The 16,748-nt window shown below is 42.6% G+C and overlaps 1 long non-coding RNA gene across 1 annotated transcript in view; it reads right to left on the bottom strand.

Moving 5' to 3' along the window:
• The window catches only part of LOC138641368 (uncharacterized), a 106,526-nt gene extending 91,334 nt beyond the window's left edge, over positions 1 to 15,192 (bottom strand). Inside the window, exon 1 of the long non-coding RNA XR_011313794.1 lies at positions 15,118 to 15,192. This is a non-coding gene — a long non-coding RNA (uncharacterized lncRNA). The remainder of the gene's footprint in view (positions 1 to 15,117) is intronic.
• Positions 15,193 to 16,748: the final 1,556 nt, after the last annotated feature.

Genomic DNA, 16,748 nt, shown 5'->3' with positions numbered 1-16,748 from the left:
GCCTCAAACAAACCAACAAATTACATGCTGCAGAAAATGCGGCGCAATGTGTCAGTGCAGTTTTCTCTGCAGCATGTAATAACATTCAATATGAGCAATGACATAAAAAAAGAGGTTTACCGCAGTGTCACCAGGAGCCGCTCCGCCGGTGTGATGACAAGCCTCATCTTTGTGTCCTGCCTTTGGATGACATCCTCTAGTTTTCCAACCAAAAAATCGAAATGTTCCATCCTCATCCGTACATAATTGTAGAATTTCTGTGGGTTGCACCGCAACTCCAGATAAAGAGTGGACTGGACACCCCTGGTCATCCGCAGCTCATTGATTGGATGTATCCAGAATCGTCGCCTTCTCCGTTGCATCCTCCGTCTTTCTGCTGCCGCCTCCTTCTCCCGCACTATGATATCCAGGCGATTCGTCTCAAATATAACTTCAGTAACCAAACTCGAAATCCTCCCAATTACACCATCCATCATTGCCACTAAACTAAAACCCTCAAAGATGTGCTGTAAATACAGTCAGTATATAGATTTCCCTTAGTTTCCAGTAGCCAATCAAATTTTGGTGCCTCCCATTTTAAAAACGGATCCGTCGTAAAAACGTATGCAACGGATGGTAAAAACGTATGCAACGTATGCAACGCATCCAGCATTTCAACGGAACCGTTTATCGGATTTGCGACAGATCCGTCGAAATGCTGTATGCGTTGCATACGTTTTGCAGTTTTTTGACGCATCCGTTTTTTCGGGAAAAAGACGTTTTTGTGACGGTTTGCAGTTAACGCTAGTGTGAAAGTAGCCTAAGAGGGAATGAAAAGGAGACACTGCAATAGTTTAATTACCTGCTGCACGGATTTGCTACATCAACAACTGCACGGCAGGTAATTAAATTATTGATTTAGTTCCTCAATAGGAATCCGCAGTTGAAATCCACACAAAAAAACACTGGAAATGCGCGGTAAATTTGCAGGTAAAACTCAGTGCCTTTTACCTGCGGATTTTTCAAAAATGGTGCGAAAAAATCTCACACGAATCCGCAACGTGGGCATATAGCCTTAGAGTTAGGGCTGGAATTAGGGTTAAGGTTGGAAATAGGGTTAAGACTAGGCTTGTGGTTAGGGTTATGGTTAGGATTAGGGTTAGGGGTGTGTTGGGGTTAGGGTTGTGGTTAGGGTTGGGATTAAGGTTAGGGTTGGGATTAGGATTAGGGTTGGGATTAGGGTTAGGGTTGGGATTAGGGTTAGGGGTGTGTTGGGGTTAGGGTTGTGGTTAGGGGTGTGTTGGGGTTAGGGTTGTGATTAGGGTTATGGCTAGAGTTGGGATTAGGGTTAGGGGTGTGTTGGGGTTAGTGTTGGAGTTAGAATTTGGGGGTTTCCACTGTCTAGGCACATCAGGGGTCTCAAAACGCAACTTGGCGCCACCATTGATTCCTGCCAATCTTGCGTTCAAAAAGTCAAAAGGTGCTCCCTCCCTTTCGAACCTCAACGTGCGCCCAAACAGTGGTTTATCCAAACATATGGGGTATCAGCATACTCAGGAAAAATTGCACAACAACTTTGGGTGTCAAATTTCTCCTGTTACCCTTAGGAAAATAACAAAATGGGGGCTAAAAAATTAATTTTCTGGGAAAAAAATGATTTTTTATTTTCATGGCTCTGCGTTATAAAATTCTGTCAAGCACTGGGAGGTTCAAAGTGCTCACCACACATCTAGATAAGTTCCTTGGGTGGGTCTAGTTTCCAAAATGGGGTCACTTATGGGGGGTTTCCACTGTTTAGGCACATCAGGGGCTCTGCAAACGCAACGTGATGACCGCAGACCATTCCATGAAAGTCTGCATTTCAAAACGTCACTACTTCCCTTCCGAGCCCCGATGTGTGCCTAAACAGTGGTTCTCCCCCACATATGGGGTATCAGCGTACTCAGGATAAACTGGGCAACAACCTTTGGGGTCCAATTTCTCCTGTTACTCTTGTGAAAATAAAAAAACTGCGGACTAAAAAATAATTTTTGAGGAAAGAAATATGATTTTTTATTTTCACGGCTCTGCATTATAAACTTCTGTGAAGCACTTGGGGCTTTAAAGTGGTCACCGCACATCTAGATTAGTTCCTTGGGGGGTCTAGTTTTGCAAAATGGGGTCACTTGTGGGGGAGCTCCAATGTTTAGGCACACAGGGTCTCTCCAAACGCGACATGGTGTCCGCTAACAATTGGAGCTAATTTTTCATTCAAAAGTCAAATGGCGCTCCTTCCCTTCCGAGGCTTGCAGTGGTTTGTGACCACATATGAGGTATCGGTGTACTCAGGAGAAATTGCCCAATACATTTTAGGAACCATTTTATCCTGTTGCCCATGTGAAAATGAAAAAATTGAGGCTAAAAGAAATTTTTTGTGAAAAAAAAGTACTTTTTCTTTTTTACGGATCAATTTGTGAAGCACCTGGGGGTTCAAAGTGCTCACTATGCATCTAGATAAGCTCCGTGGGGGTCTAGTTTACAAAATGGGATCACTTGTGGAAGAGCTCCAATGTTTAGGCACACAGAGGCTCTCCAAACGTGACATGGTGTTCGCTAAAGATTGGAGCCAATTTTTCATTGAAAAAGTCAAATGGCGCTCCTTCCCTTCCGAGCCCTGTCGTGCGCCCAGACAGTGGTTCCCCCAACATATGGGGTATCGGCATACTCAAAACAAATTGTACAATAACATTTGACATCCAGTTTCTCCTTTTACCCTCGGGAAAATAAAAAAAATTGTTGCTAAATGATCATTTTGGTGACTAAAAAGTGAAATGTTCATGTTTTCCTTCCATGTTGCTTCTGCTGCTGTGAAGCACCTGAAGGGATTAATAAACTTCTTGAATGTAGTTTTGAGCACCTTGAGGGGTGCAGGTTTTAGAATAGTGTCACTTTTGGATATTTTCAACCATATAGACCCCTCAAACTGACTTCAAATGTGAGGTGGTCCCTAAAAAAAATGGTTTTGTAAATTTTGTTGTAAAAATTAGAAATCGCTGGTCAAATTTTAACCCTTATAACTTCCTAGCAAAAAAATTTTGCTTCCAAAATTGTGCTGATGTAAAGCAGACATGTGGGTAATGTTATTTATTAACTATTTTGTGTCACATATCTCTCTTGTTTAACAGAATAAAAATTCCAAATTTGAAAGTTGCAAAATTTTCTAAATTTTAGCCAAATTTCCATTTATTCACAAATAAACGCAAAAATTATCGACCTAAACTTACCACTAACGTGAAGCCCAATATGTCACGAAAAAACAATCTCAGAACCGCTAGGATCCGTTGAAGGGTTCCTGAGTTATTACCTCATAAAGGGACACTGGTCAGAATTGCAAACAATCAGCCTTGTCATTAAGGTCAAAATAGGCTGGGTCATGAAGGAGTTAAGCTGCGAAAACAGAAAAAACTCATCCGAGAAATTGCTACAATATTAGCAGTGGCAAAATTTACAGTTTGGTACATCTTGAGAAAGAAAGCACTAGTGAACTCATCAATGCAAAAAGACCTGGGCGCCCACGGAAGGCAACAGTGGTGGATGATCGCAGAATAATCTCCATGATGAAGAGAAACCCCTTCACAACAGCCAACCAAGTGAACAACACTCTCCAGGAGGTAGGCGTATCAATATCCAAATCTACCATAAAGAGAAGACTGCATGAAAGTAAATGCAGATGGTTCACTGCACGGTGCAAGCCACTTGTAAGCATCAAGAATAAAAAGGCTAGACTGGACTTTGCTAAAAAACATCTAAAAAGCCAGTACAGTTCTTGAAGAACATTCTTTGGACAGATGAAACCAACATCAACCTCAACCAGAGTGATGGAAAGAGAAGAGTATGGCGAAGGCGTGGTACAGCTCATGATCCAAAGCATACCACATCATCTGTAAAACACGGCGGAGGCAGTGTGATGGCTTGGGCATGCATGGCTGCCAGTGGCATTGGGTCACTAGTGTTTATTGATGATGTGACACAGGATAGAAGCAGCCAAATGAATTCTGAGGTATTCAGAGCCATACTGTTTGCTTAGATCCAGCCAAACTGATTGGTCGTCATTTCATACTACAGATGGACATTGACCCAAAACATAAAGCCAAAGCAACCCAAAAGTTTATTAAAGCAAAGAAGTGGAATATTCTTGAATGGCCAAGTCAGTCACCTGATCTCAACCCAATTGAGCATGCATTTCACTTGTTAAAGACTAAACTTCAGACAGAAAGGCCCACAAACAAACAGCAACTGAAAACCACCGCAGTGAAGGCCTGGCAGAGCATCAAAAAGGAGGAAACATAGCGTCTGGTGATGTCCATGAGTTCAAGACTTCAGGCAGTCATTGCCAACAACAGTCATTGCCCCTAGAAAAGGGGTGCTGGCATGATTCCTTCTTTCAGTCTGTTTGGGACAAAGTGACTGATATTATTTCTGCCCTATGGAATCAGGGTCATGCTGAGCTGTCGATTTAGAGAGTGAGAGATCAGTTTTCCAATCTAGTACAGGGCCATGCTGAGCTGTTGATATTTTGAAAAGACAGCTCAGTCATCCAATCTAATGCAGGGGAGTATTGAACTGTTGGTATTTTTCATAAATCATAATTTTATTAATTACATTCAAGTTAAAGAATACAAGCATTTAGTAATGTCAGGCTTAACATGTATTAAGCTCATTGAATCTTAATATAGCAAATCATTCCAGAATAAGCTTGTTGTGGGTTATACAGTAGGTGAGTAGAAATGTACAAAATCATCTATAACATTTAAGTACTATATGAGTAGTTGCAGACAGTTTCCAAATGAAGAGTAGGAAAATGAAAGGGAAAGCTATATATGGATTGTCATCTTTTAGAAATACGTATGATATATTGAGAAAGTAGAGGGGGTGAAAAATGGCAGGATAGGATAAGGGAGGGGGGATATATTGGGAGGGTCTGACTCCACATCCCACAGGTCTTGTTTAAAATATCAAGACTACAGGTCATGGTCAAATAGCATCTACTAGGAATGAGTAAAGAAGTGCATATTGTTCGTGTTTGCTAAGCCGATTGGTTTAACCAAGTATTTAAATCCATAGTTTCCTTGAATGCGATCCAGGGTGCCCAAGTGTTATAGATCTTAGTTGAATTCCCTTTTTGTGAACTATTAGTTGTTCTATATATTAATAATATATTATTAAGTTTGGATAAAAAGTCCAAACGTGATGGAGAGTTTGTTTGTTTCCAGTAGCGAGGGTTCAGGTTCCTAGTAGCTGTTAGGAAGTGTCTGAGTAAACCTGAGATCAAGATGTCACATAAAGATAGTAAAACCAATTCCATTGTGGGCTGGACTCTATCCAAAGACAATTTGTTATACAGGTCAATTATTGCTAGCCAGAGATTGTAGATTGGGGGGCATGATCACCATGTGTGCAAATATGAGCCCTTTTTCTCCCAGCATCTCCAGCATGTATCTGGGGCTATGGGGAACATGGAATGAATGGTAGAGGGGTATCTGTACCACCGAGATAATAACTTATAACTTCTCCTTTTCTCTTGGGACACTGAGCAGAGTGAGGATCTGAATGTAAAAAGGAGAATCCTAGAGTTGTCCTCCAGAGTTAGGGACCTCCCCAGAAGGCCGAAGGTGGATCTCGTGATGTCCTTTGATACTCCAACAGTATCTTGTAGACCAGGGATATGGTATGGCCTGGAGGGTTCCCCACCACCCACTGAGATTCAAAAGAAGTAAGTGGTCTAAAAATATTAGTGAGCTTGGATATCGTGATACAGTGGCGTAGGAAGGGGGTTGCGGGGGGGCGGGCCGCCCCGGGCGGCACAATGCGGGTGGGCGGCCGGCGCTGCAGGAGGAGAAAGAGAAAAAAAAAAAAAAGACGCGGGCACTTTAAATCTTCGGGCGGCGCCGTCCGCCGCCAAGACCAGGCTCCCCCCACCCCCGGCCCCCGCTCTAATACTCACCTCTCCTGGTTCCTGCGGCAGCTGCAGCATCTTCAGCGCCCTCTGACTCTGCGACGTCTCAGGGCAGAGGGCGCGATGACGTCATCACTGTGCGCGCCGCTCAGCCTCTGTGTCCTGAGCGTTGCAGAGACGGAGAGACGCTGACTGGCTGCACCGGACCTGCGCTAGGAACGGGAGAGGTGAGGATTTTTTTTTCTTTATGTCTGACTCTGGGGGCAATGCTGGAGACACTGGGGCAATACTGGAGACCATGGGGCAGATTGCTGGACACACCGGGGCAATACTGGAGACCATGGGGCAGATTGCTGGACACACTGGGGCAATACTGGAGACCATGGGGCAGAATGCTGGACACACTGGGGCAATACTGGAGACCATGGGGCAGAATGCTGGACACACTGGGGCAATACTGGAGACCATGGGGCAGAATGCTGGACACACTGGGGCAATACAGGAGACCATGGGGCAGATTGCTGGACACACTGGGGCAATACTGGAGACCCTGGGGCAGATTTCTGGACACATTGAGGCAATGCTGGAGACCCTGGGGCAGACTTCTGGACACACTGGGGCAGATTTCTGGACATACTGGGGCAATGCTGGAGACCCTGGGGCAGATTGCTGGACATGCTGGGGCAATGCTGTGCACGCTGGGGCAGATTGCTGTGCACGCTGGGGCAGATTGCTGTGCACGCTGGGGCAGATTGCTGTGCACGCTGGGGCAGATTGCTGTGCACGCTGGGGCAGATTGCTGTGCACTCTGGGGCAGACTGCTGTGCACTCTGGGGTAGATTGCTGTGCACACTGGGGGCAATGCTGGACACACTGGGGGCAATGCTGGAGACCCTGGGGTAGATTTCTGGACACACTGGGGCAATGCTGGACACTGGGGCAGATTGCTGGACACTGGGGCAGATTGCTGGACACACTGGGGCAATGCTGGACACACTGGGGCAATGCTGGAGACCCTGGGGCAGATTTCTGGATATACTGGGGCAATGCTGGAGACCCTGGGGCAGATTTCTGGACACTGGGGCAATACTGGACACTGGGGCAGATTGCTGGACACGCTGGGGCAATGCTGGACAACATGGGGGTAATATGCTGGACACACTGGGGGCAGGACTTGAGGCATGGGCAGAATGTAGATACGGGGCATGATTGGAGACACGGGGCAGGATTGGATCATGGGGCAGGATTGGATCATGGGGCAGGACGGATACGATGGAGGCTGGTGGGGCAGGATGGGGAGATCATATGGGGTAGAATGGATACTCATGAGGGCAGGATGCGAGAACATATGGCTGGAGCCAGGAATGAGATAAACGGGGCCAGGGTGGGGAATATTATTACCATAGGGGGTAATTAAGGGACATTATTACTGCAGTGATGCATTTATTTTATTTTTTGAGTATACTGTTTTAAATGAGGGGGCGGTCCTGTTACTGTGCAGAGTGACACTATGTCACCTTTTTTTCTTCATGTGGTGTAATGTAGAAGTTGTGAAAAATTAAGTAATGTGTTCTGCAAGCGGAGCTCGAGATAACTGTGTTATTTCCTGCAGAAACGAGTCCTGGCTGGAAGGAATGATGGCGTTCTGTGCTGGATGAAAGATGAAGGACTTCACCTAGAGACGTCACTGGTGAGTCAGTGTTACCTATACACTGACACTATACACTGTATACTATATACAGAGGTCCTGTGTACAATGTCACCAGTGATCACTGTATTACCTATACATTATATACAGAGCTCCTGTGTATAATACCACCAGTGATCTCTGTATTACCTCTACACAGACACTGCATACTAAGTACAGATCTCCTGTGAATACTGGCACTTATGGTGATAGTATTGTGGTTTTTTTTTTTTATTACTGATCAGTATTGTAGTATTCAGTCACTATGTGGTGGTAATATGTGGTCTGGAAATGGTGCGGTGGTATTTGTCCCTTGTATGTAGTATTATTCGGTCACTATGTGGCCTGGTCATGGTGTGGTGGTATTAAGTCACAGGTTTGGCATGTGGGGGTGACACCATTAGGCCCAGTTTAAGTTCTACAAAACATTAAAACCATTTTTGGTAACCTTTGTGTGTATTGAGCCGGGGGAGGGGGAGGGGGCGCCAAATTCGGGAACAGCCCCGAGCGGCAAAAGCTCTAGCTACGCCTCTGTCGTGATAATAAAGTTTTTAAGTTGTTCATAGAAGAACCATGTATTGTACCTGTAGTAACATAGTAACATAGTAACATAGTTAGTAAGGCCGAAAAAAGACATTTGTCCATCCAGTTCAGCCTATATTCCATCATAATAAATACCCAGATCTACGTCCTTCTACAGAACCTAATAATTGTATGATACAATATTGTTCTGCTCCAGGAAGACATCCAGGCCTCTCTTGAACCCCTCGACTGAGTTCGCCATCACCACCTCCTCAGGCAAGCAATTCCAGATTCTCACTGCCCTAACAGTAAAGAATCCTCTTCTATGTTGGTGGAAAAACCTTCTCTCCTCCAGACGCAAAGAATGCCCCCTTGTGCCCGTCACCTTCCTTGGTATAAACAGATCCTCAGCGAGATATTTGTATTGTCCCCTTATATACTTATACATGGTTATTAGATCGCCCCTCAGTCGTCTTTTTTCTAGACTAAATAATCCTAATTTCGCTAATCTATCTGGGTATTGTAGTTCTCCCATCCCCTTTATTAATTTTGTTGCCCTCCTTTGTACTCTCTCTAGTTCCATTATATCCTTCCTGAGCACCGGTGCCCAAAACTGGACACAGTACTCCATGTGCGGTCTAACTAGGGATTTGTACAGAGGCAGTATAATGCTCTCATCATGTGTATCCAGACCTCTTTTAATGCACCCCATGATCCTGTTTGCCTTGGCAGCTGCTGCCTGGCACTGGCTGCTCCAGGTAAGTTTATCATTAACTAGGATCCCCAAGTCCTTCTCCCTGTCAGATTTACCCAGTGGTTTCCCGTTCAGTGCGTAATGGTGATATTGATTCCCTCTTCCCATGTGTATAACCTTACATTTATCATTGTTAAACCTCATCTGCCACCTTTCAGCCCAAGTTTCCAACTTATCCAGATCCATCTGTAGCAGAATACTATCTTCTCTTGTATTAACTGCTTTACATAGTTTTGTATCATCTGCAAATATCGATATTTTACTGTGTAAACCTTCTACCAGATCATTAATGAATATGTTGAAGAGAACAGGTCCCAATACTGACCCCTGCGGTACCCCACTGGTCACAGCGACCCAGTTAGAGACTATACCATTTATAACCACCCTCTGCTTTCTATCACTAAGCCAGTTACTAACCCATTTACACACATTTTCCCCCAGACCAAGCATTCTCATTTTGTGTACCAACCTCTTGTGCGGCACGGTATCAAACGCTTTGGAAAAATCGAGATATACCACGTCCAATGACTCACCGTGGTCCAGTCTATAGCTTACCTCTTCATAAAAACTGATTAGATTGGTTTGACAGGAGCGATTTCTCATAAACCCATGCTGATATGGAGTTAAACAGTTATTCTCATTGAGATAATCCAGAATAACATCCCTCAGAAACCCTTCAAATATTTTACCAACAATAGAGGTTAGACTTACTGGCCTATAATTTCCAGGTTCACTTTTAGAGCCCTTTTTGAATATTGGCACCACATTTGCTATGCGCCAGTCCTGCGGAACAGACCCTGTCGCTATAGAGTCACTAAAAATAAGAAATAATGGTTTATCTATTACATTACTTAGTTCTCTTAGTACTCGTGGGTGTATGCCATCCGGACCCGGAGATTTATCTATTTTAATCTTACTTAGCCGGTTTCGTACCTCTTCTTGGGTTAGATTGGTGACCCTTAATATAGGGTTTTCATTGTTTCTTGGGATTTCACCTAGCATTTCATTTTCCACCGTGAATACCGTGGAGAAGAAGGTGTTTAATATGTTAGCTTTTTCCTCGTCATCTACAACCATTCTTTCCTCACTATTTTTTAAGGGGCCTACATTTTCAGTTTTTATTCTTTTACTATTGATAAAAGTAGGTTCCACCCCAGAAAATATGATCTGCAAAGTTATCATTTTAGCTTGAACTATATAATCATAAACAATTGGATCTTTATGCTTGCTAAGAAAGATAGTTCTATTTAAACCTTAAGGGAAGGCTGTGTTGTCAGAAATTGTTGTTAGTGGGCCTGGTATGGATGTCAGGTGAAGTTTTTTAGAGGAATGTCTGACAAATAGTATTAAGTTTCTGGTGAGAAAGGGAAGAGTGTCGCTATGATCATCCATATTCCATTCTGTCCATAGAGTTGCCAGTGGGTTATACCAGGACAGATCCGCCTCCAAATCAACCCATTTCTTACTATTGTTATGGTGGAATGGGTCCAATGTACACATACCGAGCGAGGCGTAGCTATAAAGAGAGAAATCTGGGAAACCCACTCCTCCATTTTGCTTTGATCTACTAAGCAAGAAGTAGGATAAATGTGTGCGTTTGTTACACCTCACGAATCTTGTAGTCACTGCCTTAAGTCTAGAGAAAAAGAAAGCTGGGAGAAAGAGAGGAATTGTTTGAAAAAAATATAAAAGGCGTGATACAAGATCCATCTTAATAGCATTGACCCTTCCCAAACAAGATAGTTGTAGTCCATTCCATTTCTCCAGATTGAGCTCTGTACTATGTAGGGCTACCCTATAATTAGCCTTGTATAAATGTGACGTCTTAACAATTAGTTTTATGCTTAAATAGGAAATAGATTCAGAGCGCCACTTAATCTGAAAGGAGGAGCATAGTTGGGAAACCAAAGCTGGTTTCTGGTGATATGTTTAACATCTCTGATTTATGGGAATTATTCTTGAAATTACTCAGGGCACCAAATTTGCGCAAGAACTGTTGGTATGTTGATAGACAGCACAGCCGTCCAATCTGAGACTGGGATGTGTTGAACTTCCTTCAAGTGATCCCTGTTCTAGGTTATCACCCAGTTAGTAAGCTAAGCTGTCAGTCCTAGTTCACTGCCAGACATCGCTTCCAACCGAGTGGTGTGTTTGCTCTATGCTCTGAACTCTGATATTTAGATATTTGTTGCCGGACCTTGGATTTGTCTTTTGACTAACCGTTTGTATCATCTCTTTTGCCTTGACGGACTCTGACCTTTTTAATTCTGGTTCTCCTGACTTTTGATATTGTACTCCTTGACTTCCCCAACTCACGGTTTGTTTGTGAGAAGTGACGTAGCATCACAGCTAGGAGAATTTGGGAAACCTCCATCACCTTTTTTATCATGCAAGAAAAACAAAATATAAAACAGACACAACAACAAAAAACAGATGAAGATCAGATCCAGCACACTGATTAAAATTGGTCCATTTGTTGTTACAGATGAGAACAAAAACTGTTGAATTAGCTGAGAAGGAAAATAAGAGTTAAAAATCTATCCTGTCAGGACGGTCTCGCTAACATATTCTCAGCTCATTCTGTTCTGCAGCAAGCAACAGACAGAGAAATTCGAACGCAAATAATGCAAAATTGGTATCAAAATTGGCATCAAATTTTGCAGCCAATCACTGACCTCAGTGGTTCATGCCGCCTACATCAGTAGAGTCACTGAGCTTAGTGATTGGCTTTAGCACTAGTGCATGTTGTCGACGTGATTTCACAACTGTGGCCGAAACGTAGAAACCAGAAGCAAAGTGCAGGCTCTGGAGCAGGGGAGAGTGAGGACCATCTGACTTTGTTATTTCACATGCTTGCAAGTGTTTGGGTTCTATTTTGCTTAACTCCTTAGTGAGAAGGCCAAATTTTTCAAATCTGACTTGTGTTAGTTCTTGTGACAATAACTCAGCAATGTTTCAATATATCCCAGTGAATTTGAGATTGTTTGTTTTCATGACACATTATAATCTATGTTTATGGAAAATTTTGCCAACACAATGCAACCATGCGTTAACGCGATCGCAAAAATAAAGACAATTTGGAGCTCATCGTTAGCGCATCCATTGAACGGATCTATTAAAAGGATTGCCCTAACGCAATGTGAACCTAACCTTATACTTTTAAATCCGGATATTCACATCACACAAAATAGTTAATAAATAACATTTCCCTCCTGTCTCTCATGTCTGATTTACATTTGTAAAATGTTTTTTTTTTTTTACTTTGCAGAGGAATTAAAAGGTTTAAAAATGCAGCAGCAATGTTTAATTTTTTTCTAAGAAATGTACAACACTTATTTTTTTAGGGACTGTTTCAGATTTTAAGTGGCTTTGGGGACCTATGTATTAGAAATCTCCAAAAGTGATACGATTTTATAAAGAGAAGGAGAACTAGATTCCAATCATGTCACTTACTGGCCTGTGTAGTTTATATAAATCACTGTTTTATCAGCAGGAGATTATTTCATTAGAGGACTAGTAAACCTGCTGCCACGCAGTCCTACATGTTCAATAGCTGGGTATAACTCCTCCTTCGGCACTGATTGGCAGCTTTTTGCCTAGGCACAGTGTACACAGAAATATATCAGTGGTATGGTTGGGGATATACAAAGCTCAGCATTCAGAGAACTGGCAGACATGCTGCAGATAAAACAGTGATTTTATCAAAAGCTCAGCAAACAGCAGTAAGTGCTACATCACTGGGATAAGGTTCTCTGCCCCTATATAAAAACAAAAAAAAAACTGGTAATAGATTCCTTTTAACTTAATTCACAACTAAAAGTAGACCCGTCATCAGATTTTAGAGTACAATCTGCATACATTACTAAATACCAGTATATATTTGACTACATATGATGCTGGTGTACTTACTTAGAAAATCCATATCAGAATAGTTGTGTAATCCATTTTAAAAGCGTAAAATTCTCCTCTGGCCATTATTTAATATTCTATGATATTGTAAAGTCTAGTGGCAAATCCACTTTAGCAATGGACTTTCTCTTTGGTTTGCACTATTGTCATGCGTTCCATGATGTAAAGCCTATGATGCTTGTGATTTTTTTTTGTGAGCCGCTCTGCTTTGCGCACGCTCATACCAGATCTATGTATCTTGGCTATAGGGGTTGTCTATGTTTGACATGAAAGTCTGCAGTTACTCTATGTGACTGCAGACTTGTGAATCCTCACATTGCACATAGAGCGTGCTCCCAGGACTCTCCGGTGGCGGAAACGGGAGCGGACCGCACCTAAGTGATATGCATGCTCCCGTACCACATTATTGACTAGGCATGCACGACATCCTCCAATGCATAGAGTAACTGCAGACTTTCCTGCCAAACATGGACAAGCCTTTCAACTGAGAACCCCATATCTTTTTGCATTGTCCTAAGTTGTTGTTATATGCAAAAAAAATCTGGTATCAATCTAAGTGGAAAAGTTAAGCTAGATTGGCTGTAATGGTAAGTGGCTGCTTAATAACGTAGAACTGAATAAAAAATGTATATTTAAAAGAGTAATAAAGTAAAGTAATAAAAGAGTATTTTGTAGGATTGAGAGAGATTCTTGGAACCTATCCCCCAGATTTGCTCCATTCTGAGATGGTAACAAATATGGCACTAAAGACACAGGATGAACTGAAAACCAAAAATAGCAACTTTCCCTCTGGACTGCAATAGGAAATAAAAATAGTTTTTAAAGACGTATAAAAGAACTTTAGATTAAGGAATTTTCATGTCCGTGCATGATATTAGCCAACCACACGTCTACAGTATATATTCTGCATAGTAAGTTATCTGTTATTTGCTTTAGCAAACACATTCCTACAAAGAAGGATCTAAAGGTTTTATGACGCTTGAGCCTTTAGCATTGCTTTTTCCTGTGCTTGTTCCAAATATAATAACAAGTGCTTTAAAACAGCCAAGAATAAAGATTTTTCCAAGTTACTTGTAGATGGCTTTACTGTAATGTATTGCAAGTAGCTCCTCAAATGATGCGTTTCATTTACGAATGGCTCCTCACGGCAATCGTAACACTGTGTATGTTGTTCTATAAAGAGGAATTGCCACGTTTAGCATGGCCACTAATTGTATTTGGTACACAAAACATGAAGCCAGGCATTGGAATATGTGAATACACTCAATACAGTTTCCATAGCTGCATTAGGAGTTTTTTAGTGCTCCTACCATCTATTAGGGCCGCACACGATGCCTTTTAGACACTTATTCATACCCCGAAACAAATGGGCATAGGAGCAAATAATAAAATAAATATATTCAAATGTTATTATTATTCAAGTACATATATATTGAACAAATTATTAAAATATAAAAATAAGGGTAAGAAATAGTGACACCCAGGTACCACGTACACATAGGCTGGTAAATAAATAATTATTTCATATAAATAGATAGGGAGACTCAAAAGTAGAAAAAAAATATACAAGGGAAAATTTATATCCCAAAATTATTGCACAATAACAGCGAAATATTGCACAGTAAGGTCAATAAGAAAGCTCAACCACTATATTAGAATACTTTATCAAGTAATGTAATTAAATATTAAGTGTCAATGCTAAAGAGTGGTCATAACCAGATCTACATTTAATTTAAGACAAGATCTCAAAAAAAGGGGGATGAAAGCTTTCAAAGACCAAGAGATAATGCACTGTGCCCAATAGTGATTACTGTTTGTGCCTGAGTCTGACCAAATCTAGAAAACCATGTGGTCAATGAAGCATGTATTAGAATAGAGAGACCAACCTGATGAGGAACGTGGGAAAAGGGAACCCCAAGGCGCGTTTCGCAATTGTGCTTCTTCAGGGGGCCTTAGTGTCAGAGTGTAGCTAAGCAGGTTTATATACTAATAGTGCCGGAAGTTCCATTTGCGGGATCTGTAAGCGGCGCTTCCGGCAGTGCAGCGATAAGCCTGAAGCCGAGGAATCGGCATCCAATGTCACGAGTCCACGCCCATCGCCGACGCATCAGCTAGATGGGCATGGAACACGCAACATCAGAGGGATGCGTCTCCCCAGCAGCGGCCCGACGAGAACCAAAGGAAGTGCGCACCACCCAGGAAAATGAGTCTAATAAAGAAGTGAGTATAAATATGCATATATATATTGAAATACGGACGGGAATGGCAGCATGGAGTTAGGATATAATAGAGATAAAGACTAATAGAGGAATAAAGAAAAAGTGCACATACCTTAATGAATAAAGCAGTGAGTGAGCACCAACTGAGTAAATAATAATAAGGAAGAAAGGAAGAAATCTGTGAAAAAAAATGAAAAGGAAGATAATTTTGATAATAAAAAAAATAAAATACCAATATCTACTATATAATTGTCTAAGGGTCACTTCCGTCTTTCTGTCTGTCCTTCTGTCTGTCACGGATATTCATTGGTCGTGGCCTCTGTCTGTTATGGAAATCCAAGTTGCTGATTGGTCGCGGCAAAACAGCCACGACCAATCAGCGACGGGCACAGTCCGGAAGAAAATGGCTGCTCCATACTCCCCGCAGTCAGTGCCCAGTGCACGGCGCCCGCATACTCCCCACCGGTCACTGCTCACACAGGGTTAATGCCGGCGGTAATGGACCGCGTTATGCTGCGGATAACGCACTCCGTTACCACCGCTATTAACCCTGTGTGTCCCCAACTTTTTACTATTGATGCTGCCTATGCGGCTGGGCAATATACTACGTGTCTGTGCTGTATACTACGTGGCTCTGTGCTGTATACTACGTCGCTGTGCAATATACTACGTGGCTGGGCAATATACCATGTGGCTGGGCAATATACCATGTGGCTGGGCAATATACTACGTAGCTGGGCAATATACTGCGTGGCTGGGCAATATACTACGTAGCTGGGCAATATACTACGTGGCTCAGCAATATACTATGTGGCTGGGCAATATACTACGTGGCTGGCCAATATAGTACGTGATTGGGCAATATACTACGTGGCTGTGCAACATACTACGTGACTGGGCAATATACTACGTCACTGGGCAATATACTACGTAGCTGGGCAATATACTGCGTGGCTGGGCAATATACTACGTAGCTGGGCAATATACTACGTGGCTCAGCAATATACTACGTGGCTGGGCAATATACTACGTGACTGGGCAATATACTACGTGGCTGTGCAACATACTACGTGACTGGGCAATATACTACGTGGCTGGGCAATATACTACGTGGCTGGGCAATATACTATGTGGCTGGGCAATATAGTACGTGACTGGGCAATATAGTACGTGACTGGGCAATATACTACGTGGCTGGGCAATATACTACGTAGCTGGGCAATAAATTATGTGGGCTGTTCAATATACTACGTGGGCTGTGCAATATACTACGTGGGCTGGGCAATATACTACATCAATGGGCAATATACTACGTCGCTGGGCAATATATTACGTAGCTGGGCAATATACTATGTGGCTGGGCAATATACTACGTCACTGGCCATTATCTGCATGATGTTATTTCCATATAATCACTGTTTTCTGTGCTGCAGATCTAGCAGTTCTCTGAATGCTGAGCTCTGTATAATCCCACCCACACCACTGATTCACAGCTTTCTGTGTAAACTGTAAATAGGCAGAAAGCTGTCAATCAGTGGTGAGGGCAGGGTTACATGGAGCTGTAGACTAGGAGGCACGAGACCCCTTGTCCTCTAGTGATAACCTCTTGATGAAGCACTGATTTTACAGCAACACACAGCCCCGTAAGTGACACATCACTGGAATCAGGTTCTCATCCCCTACATCGTGCTGATCTCAGATTACATAGTAAAAACCTGCTGACAGATTCTGTTTAGCTATTTG

The sequence above is a fragment of the Ranitomeya imitator genome, chromosome 6 (genome assembly GCF_032444005.1).
Source record: "Ranitomeya imitator isolate aRanImi1 chromosome 6, aRanImi1.pri, whole genome shotgun sequence".
In the NCBI taxonomy this organism is placed as follows: domain Eukaryota; kingdom Metazoa; phylum Chordata; class Amphibia; order Anura; family Dendrobatidae; genus Ranitomeya; species Ranitomeya imitator.
The sequence above is the reverse complement of the archived record's forward strand: the minus strand, read 5'-3'. Positions and strand labels throughout refer to the sequence as shown.